Genomic DNA, 13,033 nt, shown 5'->3' with positions numbered 1-13,033 from the left:
CTGGCTGTGCTTGTGAGGTCACAGCAGCCTCAGTGCCTCCTCTGCCAGTGCCATGCTCATGGCTGCTGGCTGTGCTTGTGAGGTCACAGCAGCCTCAGTGCCTCATAATTTAGTGTCCAGCGTCCCCTGCTGGCTCTGATTGTGAGGTCACAGCAGACTCAGTGCCTCATAGGTTAGTGTCCAGCGCCCCCTGCTGGCTGTGCTTGTGAGGTCACAGCAGCCTCAGTGCCTCACAGGCCAGTGCCATGCTCATGGCTGCTGGCTGTGCTTGTGACGTCACAGCAGACTCAGTGCCTCCTAGGCCAGTATCAGGCGCATGGCTGCTGGCTGTGCTTCTGAGGTCACAGAAATCTGAATGCCTCCTAGGCCAGTGGCAGGCTCATGGCTGCTGGCTGTGCTTGTGAGGTCACAGCAGCCTCAGTGCCTCATGGTTTAGTGTCCAGCGTCCCCTGCTGGCTCTGTTTGTGAGGTCACAGCAGACTCAGTGCCTCATAGGTTAGTGTCCAGCGCCCCCTGCTGGCTGTGCTTGTGAGGTCAAAGCAGCCTCAGTGCCTCCCAGGCCAGTATCAGGCTCATGGCTGCTGGCTGTGCTTGTGACGTCACAGCAGACTCAGTGCCTCCTAGGCCCGTGCCATGCTCATGGCTGCTGGCTGTGCTTGTGAGGTCACAGCAGCCTCAGTGCCTCCTAGGCCAGTATCAGGCTCATGGCTGCTGGCTGTGCTTCTGAGGTCACAGCAGCCTCAGGGCCTCCTAGGCCAGTGGCAGGCTCATGGCTGCTGGCTGTGATTGTGAGGTCACATCAGCCTCAGTGCTTCATAGTTTAGTGTCCAGCGTCCCCTGCTGGCTGTGCTTGTGAGGTCACAGCAGACTCAGTGCCTCAGAAGTTGGAGTCCAGCGCCCCCTGCTGGCTCTGATTGTGAGGTCACAGCAGACTCAGTGTCTCCGTTGATAGTGCCATGCTCATGGCTGCTGGCTGTGCTTGTGACGTCACAGCAGAAACAGTGCCTCCTAGGCCCGTGCCATGCTCATGGCTGCTGGCTGTGCTTGTGACGTCACAGCAGCCTCAGTGCCTCTGAGTCCAGGGGCAGTCTCATGGCTGCTGGCTGTGCTTGTGAGGTCACAGCAGCCTGAATGCCTCCTCGGCCAGTGGCAGGCTCATGGCTGCTGGCTGTGCTTGTGAGGTCACAGCAGCCTCAGTGCCTCATCGTTTAGTGTCCAGCGTTCCCTGCTGGCTGTGCTTGTGAGGTCACAGCAGACTCAGTGCCTCAAAACTTAGTGTCCAGCGCCCCCTGCTGGCTCTGCTTGTGAGGTCACAGCAGCCTCAGTGCCTCCTCTGCCAGTGCCAGGGTCATGGCTGCTGGCTGTACTTGTGAGGTCACACCAGCCTCAGTGCCTCCCAGGCCAGTGTCAGGCTCATGGCTGCTGGCTGTGATTGTGAGGTCACAGCAGCCTCAGTGCCTCCTCTGCCAGTGCCATGCTCATGGCTGCTGGCTGTGCTTGTGACGTCACAGCAGCCTCAGTGCCTCCTAGGCCCGTGGCAGGCTCATGGCTCCTGGCTGTGATTGTGAGGTCACAGCAGCCTCAGTGCCTCCTCTGCCACTGCCATGCTCATGGCTGCTGGCTGTGCTTGTGACGTCACAGCAGCCTGAGTGCCTCCTCTGCCACTGCCATGCTCATGGCTGCTGGCTGTGCTTGTGAGGTCACAGCAGCCTCAGTGCCTCCTCTGCCAGTGCCATGCTCATGGCTGCTGGCTGTGCTTGTGAGGTCACAGCAGCCTCAGTGCCTCCCAGGCCAGTATCAGGCTCATGGCTGCTGGTTGTGCTTGTGAGGTCACAGCAGCCTGAATGCCTCCTAGGCCAGTGTCAGGCTCATGGCTGCTGGGTGTGCTTGTGAGGTCACAGCAGCCTCAGTGCCTCACAGGCCAGTATCAGGCTCATGGCTGCTGGCTCTGATTGTGAGGTCACAGCAGACTCAGTGCCTCCTAGGCCAGTATCAGGCTCATGGCCGCTGGCTGTGCTTCTGAGGTCACAGAAACCTCAATGCCTCATAGGCCAGTGGCAGGCTCATGGCTGCTGGCTGTGCTTCTGAGGTCACAGAAACCTGAATGCCTCCTAGGCCAGTGTCAGGCTCATGGCTGCTGGCTGTGCTTGTGACGTCACAGCAGCCTCAGTGCCTCCTAGGCCAGTATCAGGCTCATGGCTGCTGGCTGTGCTTCTGACGTCACAGCAGACTCAGTGCCTCCTAGGCCCGTGCCATGCTCATGGCTGCTGGCTGTGCTTGTGAGGTCACAGCAGCCTCAGTGCCTCCGAGGCCAGTATCAGGCTCATGGCTGCTGGCTGTGCTTGTGAGGTCACAGCAGCCTCAGTGCCTCATAATTTAGTGTCCAGCGTCCCCTGCTGGCTGTCCCTGTGAGGTCACAGCAGCCTCAGTGCCTCCTCTGCCAGTGCCATGCTCATGGCTGCTGGCTGTGCTTGTGACGTCACAGCAGCCTGAGTGCCTCCTAGGCCCGTGGCAGGCTCATGGCTGCTGGCTGTTATTGTGACGTCACAGCAGCCTCAGTGCCTCCTCTGCCAGTGCCATGCTCATGGCTGCTGGCTGTGCTTGTGAGGTCACAGCAGCCTCAGTGCCTCCTAGGCCAGTATCAGGCTCATGGCTGCTGGCTGTGCTTGTGAGGTCACAGCAGCCTGAATGCCTCCTAGGCCAGTGTCAGGCTCATGGCTGCTGGCTGTGCTTGTGAGGTCACAGCAGCCTCAGTGCCTCATAATTTAGTGTCCAGCGTCCCCTGCTGGCTCTGATTGTGAGGTCACAGCAGACTCAGTGCCTCATAGGTTAGTGTGCAGCGCCCCCTGCTGGCTGTGCTTGTGAGCTCACAGCAGCCTCAGTGCCTCACAGGCCAGTATCAGGCTCATGGCTGCTGGCTGTGCTTGTGAGGTCACAGCAGCCTCAGTGCCTCCTCTGCCAGTGCCATGCTCATGGCTGCTGGCTGTGCTTGTGAGGTCACAGCAGCCTCAGTGCCTCCTAGGCCAGTATCAGGCTCATGGCTGCTGGCTGTGCTTCTGAGGTCACAGAAATCTGAATGCCTCCTAGGCCAGTGGCAGGCTCATGGCTGCTGGCTGTGCTTCTGAGGTCACAGCAGCCTCAGTGCCTCATCGTTTAGTGTCCAGCATCCCCTGCTGGCTCTGCTTGTGAGGTCACAGCAGACTCAGTGCCTCATAGGTTAGTGTGCAGCGTCCCCTGCTGGCTGTGCTTGTGAGGTCACAGCAGCCTCAGTGCCTCATAGGCCAGTATCAGGCTCATGGCTGCTGGCTGTGCTTGTGACGTCACAGCAGACTCAGTGCCTCCTAGGCCCGTGCCATGCTCATGGCTGCTGGCTGTGCTTGTGACGTCACAGCAGCCTCAGTGCCTCCGAGGCCAGTATCAGGCTCATGGCTGCTGGCTGTGCTTCTGAGGTCACAGCAGCTCAGGGCCTCCTAGGCCAGTGGCAGGCTCATGGCTGCTGGCTGTGATTGTGAGGTCACATCAGCCTCAGTGCTTCATAGTTTAGTGTCCAGCGTCCCCTGCTGGCTGTGCTTGTGAGGTCACAGCAGACTCAGTGCCTCAGAAGTTGGAGTCCAGCGCCCCCTGCTGGCTCTGATTGTGAGGTCACAGCAGACTCAGTGTCTCCGTGGATAGTGCCATGCTCATGGCTGCTGGCTGTGCTTGTGACGTCACAGCAGAAACAGTGCCTCCTCTGCCCGTGCCATGCTCATGGCTGCTGTCTGTGCTTGTGACGTCACAGCAGCCTCAGTGCCTCTGAGTCCAGGGGCAGTCTCATGGCTGCTGGCTGTGCTTGTGAGGCCACAGCAGCCTGAATGCCTCCTCGGCCAGTGGCAGGCTCATGGCTGCTGGCTGTGCTTGTGAGGTCACAGCAGCCTCTAGTGCCTCATCGTTTAGTGTCCAGCGTTCCCTGCTGGCTCTGCTTGTGAGGTCACAGCAGCCTCAGTGCCTCCTCTGCCAGTGCCAGGGTCATGGCTGCTGGCTGTGCTTGTGAGGTCACACCAGCCTCAGTGCCTCCCAGGCCAGTGTCAGGCTCATGGCTGCTGGCTGTGATTGTGAGGTCACAGCAGCCTCAGTGCCTCCTCTGCCAGTGCCATGCTCATGGCTGCTGGCTGTGCTTGTGACGTCACAGCAGCCTGAGTGCCTCCTAGGCCCGTGGCAGGCTCATGGCTGCTGGCTGTGATTGTGACGTCACAGCAGCCTCAGTGCCTCCTCTGCCAGTGCCATGCTCATGGCTGCTGGCTGTGCTTGTGACGTCACAGCAGCCTGAGTGCCTCCTAGGCCCGTGGCAGGCTCATGGCTGCTGGCTGTGATTGTGAGGTCACAGCATCCTCAGTGCCTCCTCTGCCAGTGCCAGGGTCATGGCTGCTGGCTGTGCTTGTGAGGTCACAGCAGCCTCAGTGCCTCCTAGGCCAGTATCAGGCTCATGGCTGCTGGCTGTGCTTGTGAGGTCACAGCAGCCTGAATGCCTCCTAGGCCAGTGTCAGGCTCATGGCTGCTGGCTGTGCTTGTGAGGTCACAGCAGCCTCAGTGCCTCACAGGCCAGTATCAGGCTCATGGCTGCTGGCTGTGATTGTGAGGTCACAGCAGACTCAGTGCCTCCTAGGCCAGTATCAGGCTCATGGCTGCTGGCTGTGCTTCTGAGGTCACAGAAACCTGAATGCCTCCTAGGCCAGTGTCAGGCTCATGGCTGCTGGCTGTGATTGTGAGGTCACAGCAGCCTCAGTGCCTCCTAGGCCAGTATCAGGCTCATGGCTGCTGGCTGTGCTTGTGACGTCACAGCAGACTCAGTGCCTCTTAGGCCCGTGCCATGCTCATGGCTGCTGGCTGTGCTTGTGAGGTCACAGCAGCCTCAGTGCCTCCTAGGCCAGTATCAGGCTCATGGCTGCTGGCTGTGCTTGTGAGGTCACAGCAGCCTCAGTGCTTCATAGTTTAGTGTCCAGCGCCCCCTGCTGGCTCTGCTTGTGAGGTCACAGCAGACTCAGTGTCTCCGTGGATAGTGCCATGCTCATGGCTGCTGGCTGTGCTTGTGACGTCACAGCAGCCTCAGTGCCTCCTCTGCCCGTGCCATGCTCATGGCTGCTGGCTGTACTTCTCAGGTCACAGCAGCCTCAGTGCCTCTGAGTCCAGGGGCAGTCTCATGGCTGCTGGCTGTGCTTGTGAGGTCACAGCAGCCTGAACGCCTCCTAGGCCAGTGGCAGGCTCATGGCTGCTGGCTGTGCTTGTGACGTCACAGCAGCCTCAGTGGCTCATCGTTTAGTGTCCAGCATCCCCTGCTGGCTGTGCTTGTGAGGTCACAGCAGCCTCAGTGCCTCCTCTGCCAGTGCCAGGGTCATGGCTGCTGGCTGTGCTTGTGAGGTCACAGCAGACTCAGTGCCTCACAGGCCAGTGTCAGGCTCATGGCTGCTGGCTGTGATTGTGAGGTCACAGCAGCCTCAGTGCCTCCTCTGCCAGTGCCATGCTCATGGCTGCTGGCTGTGCTTGTGACGTCACAGCAGCCTGAGTGCCTCCTAGGCCCGTGGCAGGCTCATGGCTGCTGGCTGTGATTGTGACGTCACAGCAGCCTGAGTGCCTCCTAGGCCAGTGCCATGCTCATGGCTGCTGGCTGTGCTTGTGACGTCACAGCAGCCTGAGTGCCTCCTAGGCCAGTGGCAGGCTCATGGCTGCTGGCTGTGCTTCTGAGGTCACAGCAGCCTCAGTGCCTCCTCTGCCAGTGCCATGCTCATGGCTGCTGGCTGTGCTTGTGACGTCACAGCAGACACAGTGCCTCCTAGGCCAGTGTCAGGCTCATGGCTGCTGGTTGTGCTTGGGAGGTCACAGCAGCCTGAATGCCTCCTAGGCCAGTGTCAGGCTCATGGCTGCTGGCTGTGCTTGTGAGGTCACAGCAGCCTCAGTGCCTCACAGGCCAGTATCAGGCTCATGGCTGCTGGCTGTGATTGTGAGGTCACAGCAGCCTCAGTGCCTCCTGGGCCAGTATCAGGCTCATGGCTGCTGGCTGTGCTTCTGAGGTCACAGAAACCTGAATGCCTCATAGGCCAGTGGCAGGCTCATGGCTGCTGGTTGTGCTTCTGAGGTCACAGAAACCTGAATGCCTCCTAGGCCAGTGGCAGGCTCATGGCTGCTGGCTGTGCTTGTGAGGTCACAGCAGCCTCATTGCCTCCTAGGCCAGTATCAGGCTCATGGCTGCTGGCTGTGCTTCTGAGGTCACAGAAACCTGAATGCCTCCTAGGCCAGTATCAGGCTCATGGCTGCTGGCTGTGCTTCTGAGGTCACAGCAGCCTGAATGCCTCCTAGCCCTGTGGCAGGCTCATGGCTGCTGGCTGTGCTTGTGAGGTCACAGCAGCCTCAGTGCCTCATAATTTAGTGTCCAGCGTCCCCTGCTGGCTCTGCTTGTGAGGTCACAGCAGACTCAGTGCCTCATAGGTTAGTGTGCAGCGTCCCCTGCTGGCTGTGCTTGTGAGGTCAAAGCAGCCTCAGTGCCTCCTAGGCCAGTATCAGGCTCATGGCTGCTGGCTGTGCTTCTGACGTCACAGCAGACTCAGTGCCTCCTAGGCCCGTGCCATGCTCATGGCTGCTGGCTGTGCTTGTGAGGTCACAGCAGCCTGAATGCCTCCTCGGCCAGTATCAGGCTCATGGCTGCTGGCTGTGCTTCTGAGGTCACAGCAGCCTCAGGGCCTCCTAGGCCAGTGGCAGGCTCATGGCTGCTGGCTGTGATTGTGAGGTCACATCAGCATCAGTGCTTCATAGTTTAGTGTCCAGCGTCCCCTGCTGGCTGTGCTTGTGAGGTCACAGCAGACTCAGTGCCTCAGAAGTTGGAGTCCAGCGCCCCCTGCTGGCTCTGCTTGTGAGGTCACAGCAGAAACAGTGCCTCCTCTGCCCGTGCCATGCTCATGGCTGCTGGCTGTGCTTGTGACGTCACAGCAGCCTCAGTGCCTCTGAGTCCAGGGGCAGTCTCATGGCTGCTGGCTGTGCTTGTGAGGTCACAGCAGCCTGAATGCCTCCTCGGCCACTGGCAGTCTCATGGCTGCTGGCTGTGCTTGTGAGGTCACAGCAGCCTCAGTGCCTCCTCTGCCAGTGCCAGGGTCATGGCTGCTGGCTGTGCTTGTGAGGTCACACCAGCCTCAGTGCCTCCCAGGCCAGTGTCAGGCTCATGGCTGCTGGCTGTGATTGTGAGGTCACAGCAGCCTCAGTGCCTCCTCTGCCAGTGCCATGCTCATGGCTGCTGGCTGTGCTTGTGACGTCACAGCAGCCTCAGTGCCTCCTAGGCCCGTGGCAGGCTCATGGCTGCTGGCTGTGCTTCTGAGGTCACAGCAGCCTCAGTGCCTCACAGGCCAGTGCCATGCTCATGGCTGCTGGCTGTGCTTGTGAGGTCACAGCAGCCTCAGTGCCTCACAGGCCAGTATCAGGCTCATGGCTGCTGGTTGTGCTTGTGAGGTCACAGCAGCCTGAATGCCTCCTAGGCCAGTATCAGGCTCATGGCTGCTGGCTGTGCTTGTGACGTCACAGCAGCCTCAGTTCCTCACAGGTCAGTGGCAGGCTCATGGCTGCTGGCTGTGCTTGTGAGGTCACAGCAGCCTCAGTGCCTCATCGTTTAGTGTCCAGCGTTCCCTGCTGGCTGTGCTTGTGAGGTCACAGCAGACTCAGTGCCTCAAAACTTAGTGTCCAGCGCCCCCTGCTGGCTCTGCTTGTGAGGTCACAGCAGCCTCAGTGCCTCACAGGCCAGTATCAGGCTCATCGCTGCTGGCTGTGCTTGTGACGTCACAGCAGACTCAGTGCCTCCTAGGCCCGTGCCATGCTCATGGCTGCTGGCTGTGCTTGTGAGGTCACAGCAGCCTCAGTGCCTCCTAGGCCAGTATCAGGCTCATGGCTGCTGGCTGTGCTTCTGAGGTCACAGCAGCCTCAGGGCCTCCTAGGCCAGTGGCAGGCTCATGGCTGCTGGCTGTGATTGTGAGGTCACATCAGCATCAGTGCTTCATAGTTTAGTGTCCAGTGTCCCCTGCTGGCTGTGCTTGTGAGGTCACAGCAGACTCAGTGCCTCAGAAGTTGGAGTCCAGCGCCCCCTGCTGGCTCTGCTTGTGAGGTCACAGCAGACTCAGTGTCTCCGTGGATAGTGCCATGCTCATGGCTGCTGGCTGTGCTTGTGACGTCACAGCAGACTCAGTGCCTCTGAGTCCAGGGGCAGTCTCATGGCTGCTGGCTGTGCTTGTGAGGTCACAGCAGCCTGAATGCCTCCTCGGCCACTGGCAGGCTCATGGCTGCTGGCTGTGCTTGTGAGGTCACAGCAGCCTCAGTGCCTCATCGTTTAGTGTCCAGCGTTCCCTGCTGGCTGTGCTTGTGAGGTCACAGCAGACTCAGTGCCTCAAAACTTAGTGTCCAGCGCCCCCTGCTGGCTCTGCTTGTGAGGTCACAGCAGCCTCAGTGCCTCCTCTGCCAGTGCCAGGGTCATGGCTGCTGGCTGTACTTGTGAGGTCACACCAGCCTCAGTGCCTCCCAGGCCAGTGTCAGGCTCATGGCTGCTGGCTGTGATTGTGAGGTCACAGCAGCCTCAGTGCCTCCTCTGCCAGTGCCATGCTCATGGCTGCTGGCTGTGCTTCTCAGGTCACAGCAGCCTCAGTGCCTCTGAGTCCAGGGGCAGTCTCATGGCTGCTGGCTGTGCTTGTGAGGTCACAGCAGCCTGAATGCCTCCTAGCCCTGTGGCAGGCTCATGGCTGCTGGCTATGATTGTGAGGTCACAGCAGACGCAGTGCCTCATAGTTTAGTGTCCAGCATCCCCTGGTGGCTGTGCTTGTGAGGTCACAGCAGCCTCAGTGCCTCATAGTTTAGTGTCCAGCGTCCCCTGCTAGCTCTGCTTGTGAGGTCACAGCAGCCTCAGTGCCTCATAAATTACTGTCCAGCACGCCCTGCTGGCTGTGCTTGTGAGGTCACAGCAGCCTCAGTGCCTCCTCTGCCAGTGCCAGGGTCATGGCTGCTGGCTGTGCTTGTGAGGTCACACCAGCCTCAGTGCCTCCCAGGCCAATGTCAGGCTCATGGCTGCTGGCTGTGCTTGTGAGGTCACAGCAGCCTCAGTGCCTCCTCTGCCAGTGCCATGCTCATGGCTGCTGGCTGTGCTTGTGACGTCACAGCAGCCTGAGTGCCTCCTAGGTCTGTTGCAGGCTCATGGCTGCTGGCTGTGCTTGTGAGGTCACAGCAGCCTCACTGCCTCCTCTGCCAGTGCCATGCTCATGGCTGCTGGCTGTGCTTGTGAGGTCACAGCAGCCTCAGTGCCTCATAATTTAGTGTCCAGCGTCCCCTGCTGGCTCTGATTGTGAGGTCACAGCAGACTCAGTGCCTCATAGGTTAGTGTCCAGCGCCCCCTGCTGGCTGTGCTTGTGAGGTCACAGCAGCCTCAGTGCCTCACAGGCCAGTGCCATGCTCATGGCTGCTGGCTGTGCTTGTGAGGTCACAGCAGACTCAGTGCCTCCTAGGCCAGTATCAGGCTCATGGCTGCTGGCTGTGCTTCTGAGGTCACAGAAATCTGAATGCCTCCTAGGCCAGTGGCAGGCTCATGGCTACTGGCTGTGCTTGTGAGGTCACAGCAGCCTCAGTGCCTCATAGTTTAGTGTCCAGCGTCCCCTGCTGGCTCTGGTTGTGAGGTCACAGCAGCCTCAGTGCCTCACAGGCCAGTATCAGGCTCATGGCTGCTGGCTGTGCTTGTGACGTCACAGCAGACTCAGTGCCTCCTAGGCCCGTGCCATGCTCATGGCTGCTGGCTGTGCTTGTGAGGTCACAGCAGCCTCAGTGCCTCCTAGGCCAGTATCAGGCTCATGGCTGCTGGCTGTGCTTCTGAGGTCACAGCAGCCTGAATGCCTCCTAGGCCAGTGGCAGGCTCATGGCTGCTGGCTGTGATTGTGAGGTCACATCAGCCTCAGTGCTTCATAGTTTAGTGTCCAGTGTCCCCTGCTGGCTGTGCTTGTGAGGTCACAGCAGACTCAGTGTCTCCGTTGATAGTGCCATGCTCATGGCTGCTGGCTGTGCTTGTGACGTCACAGCAGAAACAGTGCCTCCTAGGCCCGTGCCATGCTCATGGCTGCTGGCTGTGCTTGTGACGTCACAGCAGCCTCAGTGCCTCTGAGTCCAGGGGCAGTCTCATGGCTGCTGGCTGTGCTTGTGAGGTCACAGCAGCCTGAATGCCTCCTCGGCCAGTGGCAGGCTCATGGCTGCTGGCTGTGCTTCTGAGGTCACAGCAGCCTCAGTGCCTCATCGTTTAGTGTCCAGCGTTCCCTGCTGGCTGTGCTTGTGAGGTCACAGCAGACTCAGTGCCTCAAAACTTAGTGTCCAGCGCCCCCTGCTGGCTCTGCTTGTGAGGTCACAGCAGCCTCAGTACCTCCTCTGCCAGTGCCAGGGTCATGGCTGCTGGCTGTACTTGTGAGGTCACACCAGCCTCAGTGCCTCCCAGGCCAGTGTCAGGCCCATGGCTGCTGGCTGTGATTGTGAGGTCACAGCAGCCTCAGTGCCTCCTCTGCCAGTGCCATGCTCATGGCTGCTGGCTGTGCTTGTGACGTCACAGCAGCCTCAGTGCCTCCTAGGCCCGTGGCAGGCTCATGGCTGCTGGCTGTGATTGTGAGGTCACAGCAGCCTCAGTGCCTCCTCTGCCAGTGCCATGCTCATGGCTGCTGGCTGTGCTTGTGACGTCACAGCAGCCTGAGTGCCTCCTAGGCCCGTGGCAGGCTCATGGCTGCTGGGTGTGCTTCTCAGGTCACAGCAGCCTCAGTGCCTCCTCTGCCAGTGCCATGCTCATGGCTGCTGGCTGTGCTTGTGAGGTCACAGCAGCCTCAGTGCCTCCTAGGCCAGTATCAGGCTCATGGCTGCTGGTTGTGCTTGTGAGGTCACAGCAGCCTGAATGCCTCCTAGGCCAGTGGCAGGCTCATGGCTGCTGGGTGTGCTTGTGAGGTCACAGTAGCCTCAGTGCCTCCTAGGCCAGTGTCAGGCGCATGGCTGCTGGCTGTGCTTGTGAGGTCACAGCAGCCTCAGTGCCTCCTAGGCCAGTATCAGGCTCATGGCTGCTGGCTGTGCTTCTGAGGTCACAGAAACCTCAATGCCTCCTAGGCCCGTGGCAGGCTCATGGCTGCTGGCTGTGCTTCTGAGGTCACAGAAACCTGAATGCCTCCTAGGCCAGTGTCAGGCTCATGGCTGCTGGCTGTGATTGTGAGGTCACAGCAGCCTCAGTGCCTCCTAGGCCAGTATCAGGCTCATGGCTGCTGGCTGTGCTTCTGACGTCACAGCAGACTCAGTGCCTCCTAGGCCCGTGCCATGCTCATGGCTGCTGGCTGTGCTTGTGAGGTCACAGCAGCCTCAGTGCCTCCGAGGCCAGTATCAGGCTCATGGCTGCTGGCTGTGCTTGTGAGGTCACAGCAGCCTCAGTGCCTCAAAAGTTAGTGTCCAGCGTCCCCTGCTGGCTGTGCCTGTGAGGTCACAGCAGCCTCAGTGCCTCCTCTGCCAGTGCCATGCTCATGGCTGCTGGCTGTGCTTGTGACGTCACAGCAGCCTGAGTGCCTCCTAGGCCCGTGGCAGGCTCATGGCTGCTGGCTGTGCTTGTGACGTCACAGCAGCCTCAGTGCCTCCTCTGCCAGTGCCATGCTCATGGCTGCTGGCTGTGCTTGTGACGTCACAGCAGCCTGAGTGCCTCCTAGGCCCGTGGCAGGCTCATGGCTGCTGGCTGTTATTGTGACGTCACAGCAGCCTCAGTGCCTCCTCTGCCAGTGTCAGGCTGGTGGCTGCCGGCTGTGATTGTGAGGTCACAGCAGCCTCAGTGCCTCACAGGCCAGTATCAGGCTCATGGCTGCTGGCTGTGCTTGTGAGGTCACAGCAGCCTCAGTGCCTCCTAGGCCAGTATCAGGCTCATGGCTGCTGGCTGTGCTTGTGACGTCACAGCAGACTCAGTGCCTCCTAGGCCCGTGCCATGCTCATGGCTGCTGGCTGTGCTTGTGAGGTCACAGCAGCCTCAGTGCCTCCTAGGCCAGTATCAGGCTCATGGCTGCTGGCTGTGCTTCTGAGGTCACAGCAGCCTGAATGCCTCCTAGGCCAGTGGCAGGCTCATGGCTGCTGGCTGTGATTGTGAGGTCACATCAGCCTCAGTGCTTCATAGTTTAGTGTCCAGTGTCCCCTGCTGGCTGTGCTTGTGAGGTCACAGCAGACTCAGTGCCTCAGAAGTTGGAGTCCAGCGCCCCCTGCTGGCTCTGATTGTGAGGTCACAGCAGACTCAGTGTCTCCGTTGATAGTGCCATGCTCATGGCTGCTGGCTGTGCTTGTGACGTCACAGCAGAAACAGTGCCTCCTAGGCCCGTGCCATGCTCATGGCTGCTGGCTGTGCTTGTGACGTCACAGCAGCCTCAGTGCCTCTGAGTCCAGGGGCAGTCTCATGGCTGCTGGCTGTGCTTGTGAGGTCACAGCAGCCTGAATGCCTCCTCGGCCAGTGGCAGGCTCATGGCTGCTGGCTGTGCTTCTGAGGTCACAGCAGCCTCAGTGCCTCATCGTTTAGTGTCCAGCGTTCCCTGCTGGCTGTGCTTGTGAGGTCACAGCAGACTCAGTGCCTCAAAACTTAGTGTCCAGCGCCCCCTGCTGGCTCTGCTTGTGAGGTCACAGCAGCCTCAGTACCTCCTCTGCCAGTGCCAGGGTCATGGCTGCTGGCTGTACTTGTGAGGTCACACCAGCCTCAGTGCCTCCCAGGCCAGTGTCAGGCCCATGGCTGCTGGCTGTGATTGTGAGGTCACAGCAGCCTCAGTGCCTCCTCTGCCAGTGCCATGCTCATGGCTGCTGGCTGTGCTTGTGACGTCACAGCAGCCTCAGTGCCTCCTAGGCCCGTGGCAGGCTCATGGCTGCTGGCTGTGATTGTGAGGTCACAGCAGCCTCAGTGCCTCCTCTGCCAGTGCCATGCTCATGGCTGCTGGCTGTGCTTGTGACGTCACAGCAGCCTGAGTGCCTCCTAGGCCCGTGGCAGGCTCATGGCTGCTGGGTGTGC

The sequence above is a fragment of the Dromaius novaehollandiae genome, unplaced genomic scaffold, assembly GCF_036370855.1.
Source record: "Dromaius novaehollandiae isolate bDroNov1 unplaced genomic scaffold, bDroNov1.hap1 HAP1_SCAFFOLD_38, whole genome shotgun sequence".
NCBI classification, from domain to species: Eukaryota; Metazoa; Chordata; class Aves; order Casuariiformes; family Dromaiidae; genus Dromaius; species Dromaius novaehollandiae.
This window is presented reverse-complemented; position numbering follows the sequence as displayed.